The sequence below is a fragment of the Gadus macrocephalus genome, chromosome 7 (genome assembly GCF_031168955.1).
Source record: "Gadus macrocephalus chromosome 7, ASM3116895v1".
NCBI classification, from domain to species: domain Eukaryota; kingdom Metazoa; phylum Chordata; class Actinopteri; order Gadiformes; family Gadidae; genus Gadus; species Gadus macrocephalus.
Genome location: NC_082388.1, coordinates 4,098,616 through 4,102,049, shown reverse-complemented (window position 1 = coordinate 4,102,049; position 3,434 = coordinate 4,098,616). Strand labels below are relative to the sequence as shown.

Below are 3,434 nucleotides of genomic sequence, written 5' to 3'. Positions count from 1 at the left end.
GGCTGGGGTCCCCAATGATTCGGAGGGCCTTCCTGACACACCGGGCCTTGTAGGTTTCCTGGATGGAGGGAAGCTCACATCCGCTGATCCTCTCAGCTGTCCGCACTACCCTTTGCAGCATTTTGCAGCTTTGGGCAGTGCAGTTCCCGTACCAGGCAGTGATGCATCCAGTCAATATGCTCTCCGTTGTGCCTCTGAAGAAGGCCCCCAGGATCTTGGGCCCCACGCCAAACTTTTTCAGACGCCTAAGGTGAAATAGGCGCCGCTGTGCTTTTTTCACCACCTGGTTGGTGTGCTCCTCCCAGGTGAGGTCTCTGGTGATGTGGACTCCCAGGAACTTAATGCTGTGTACCCTCTCCACAGCAGACCCATTGATGGAGATGGGGTGTTGAATCTGTCTCTTCTTCCTGAAGTCCACTACGAGCTCCTTGGTTTTATCAGTGTTGAGATGTATGTAGTAATGTAATGTAATGTAATGTAGTAATGTAGTATGTAGTAATCATCTTTAGAAGCTAGGCGATTATATAGTAAGCCTATTGAATTTACACTAGTTATAACTATATTTTTCTTCTATTTCACAAAACGTGAAATTATGTCAACCAGATGTGTTTGTGTTGTAAACTTGAGAATGCCTAGCGCTACTGGACATTCACCTCAGGCTAGGAAAATGTGGCCATCTAGAGCACGTGGGAGCTATTATTGGTTGCAAATACTGGTATGCCAGGTTTATTTACTTAGCATTATACATGCATGATTTATTTGTATTTGTTTGTATAGGTGCACATGTGGAAATTGTGCCACAATGCAGTCAGAGCCTGAGAACGTATGCTGTCAGGAGGTGCCTCAGGTAACATTAGCAGCTACCTAACCCTTACCTACACTTATGTTTGCAGTGCATGATTTCTGATAACATGCCATTGCAGATACTCACCTTATGTTATCCATAATAGGTTACAAGACGGCAGGAACAGCTGGATGAAAGGCCTCCCTGTATGATAGACCATCCAGGTGTAGAACCGGTTTGTCTAAATGTGTTCTCGCTGCAGAACGCATTCAACATTTACAGAGCTGACGACGGTCCTTTGCGACTACGGGGGATAGAGCAGTGAGTTTTACCTATAATAACCTACTTGACTGTTCATACACAATAAACTAAATAAAGTCAGCCAATGCCACAATCTCACATCATATTTTAACATATAGCCAATTTTTTCATAAGCAGATACTGCATATTACGCATTAATTCACATAAAACATTGTACCGATACAATAAACATTTATTGAACGCAGTCATGAATATTTGTGCATTTAAATACAGTATAAGTGAAGAATTGAGATGAGATGAGAAATGAGAAAATGTCAACAGAGATGTTGACATTGTAGAACCTGTTGACTAACAATGTTACATTTTCTCAGTCGTTACAGGTATTTAGCCTATAGAAATTTTGTGAGCTGGTGCTGGTGCTGGTGCTGTTATCCCGTCATGCGTTGTTCTTCGTATACACCCGGAGTTTCCTGACGCCCATGGAAGATACGGAGGCTTCAAACCACCCTCCCTTGATTGAATTTGGAGACGTAGCTGGCGATGACCTCCTCCTTGTCTGGATGCTCATATTCTGAAGACAGTTCCGGCGTGATGTTTATCTTCAGAATCTCTGCTCTGTACGATGCTGGGTCAACAAAGACCTTCTCCATGATCATGTCCATCAAATCATTCACATACTCTGTGCAATACACACAAAAGGGAATCACTAGTTACTAAATTATTCAACAACTGTTCATGCATTGACATTTTGCACTTTGAATAATTGGTATATTTTCAGGTATTTATGTGCATTTATTTGTTTATTTTATTGTGTTGGAGTTTGTCTCATGTGCTTTGTCTCATGTTCAATATAAATGTTTATTTTCTGAGTAAAATAAAAAGCCACTGGTTTGGCTCTGCACTCTCCCTTCCTGGCCTTAGGAAAGGTCAGTCTGAACATAAGATCCCCTAATGACGTAATGGCTTGTCCTCTATCAGAATTCTCATTGTAATGCAGTGCAGCCAGGTACAGTCTATGACATTAAAAAGAAAAATCAAACATGAAAATAATTGCAAGAAATGGGAAAATGTTCACAACAAGTAATCTCAGCTTAATTTACCTGCACAGCATTCCTAGAAATGGATAGACCACATTTTTAGGAGCGAACCACAGGATCACGGCGTGGAATGCCTCCAAAGAGGACGTCTGGAGGTGGGGACTGAGCTTTGCTATATCCCTCAGGCAGTGGTGGGTAGAGTACTGAAAATCTATACTCAAGTAAAAGTAAAATTACTTCCTTCAAAATCTACTTTAGTAAAAGTAAATATTCCAATTGGAAAACCTACTTGAGTAAGAGTAAAAAAGTGCTTTGTTTTAAAGCTACTCAAATTACAAGTTACTTTACATTTTTGTATTGGAGTGCTTGGATCAATGAAAAATACATAACGTGTTAGAATGCGTGAGTGAGTGAGGGAGAGAAAGAGATGCACTCCTAAAACATTTCTTCACAAGTTGTACAACAAAAGCAATATGCACAACAAAAAATTTAATTTAATTTCAAACAAATTTGCATTAAGCTCTGTGCATGTGACAAAAGGCAAGAGCTTTGTAGGAACACAACCAATTAAACACAAACGAGACTGACTTGGTTGGCTGATTGGGCAATCAGATTTATCCAGCCTACGCACATAGCATGCACGCACACTCAGAGCCAGACACGACAATGACGAACAAGTAGTGTGGTGTGCAGAATACAGTGTAACAAACTATACGTGGACCGTAACTCCGCACCCCCTGGCGAAAATATCTTCCTGCGCGTCTGCAGCCATGCGTTTCTAGTCCTCGGTCCCAACGTAACGGTCGACTTGTCTCCTCGGCTATGGAATTGCAACAATGTTGCAACCTAGGGAGGGTGCGTCGCTAAAGTGTACGCTTGTATTAGTCAACGAAGATAATGTCTATCAAAATACTCATTTTAATGAAGGCACAATGGAAAATGTAATTGAGTAAAGAGTAGAATTCTAAATCAAATATTTACTCGAGTAAGAGTAAAATTACAGACTTGAAAACGGAACGTGAAAAGTACTCGTTACCCGAAAAATCTACTTTTTTTACTCATTTGCGTTACTTGTAATCCGTTTCTACCCACCACTGCCCTCAGGACTGTCTTCTTGGTCAGCTCCTTCTCCAGCTTGTAGAATGCAGGAGTTGCTGAAAGACAAAAATATCATACATTATATTCTACTTATTGGTAAGTATCCAAATTATTGGTTGTGCCAAAGTCCTTGAAGGACACAGTAGCCTGGACAGCTGTAGCAAAAAGTATACATTTATGATAGCAGGGAATTCTTAGACATAAAACATGACTGCACTGTTACAGTATAAACACTACCAACCTTCACTTCTGTA

The 3,434-nt window shown here is 40.9% G+C and overlaps 1 long non-coding RNA gene across 1 annotated transcript; it reads left to right on the top strand.

Moving 5' to 3' along the window:
- Positions 1-507: 507 nt before the first annotated feature.
- LOC132461250 (uncharacterized) lies at positions 508-1,921 on the top strand. The gene is made up of 3 exons (XR_009526572.1): positions 508-847; positions 951-1,105; positions 1,417-1,921. It is a non-coding gene; the product is annotated as an uncharacterized LOC132461250 (long non-coding RNA).
- The last annotated feature ends 1,513 nt before the right edge of the window (positions 1,922-3,434 follow it).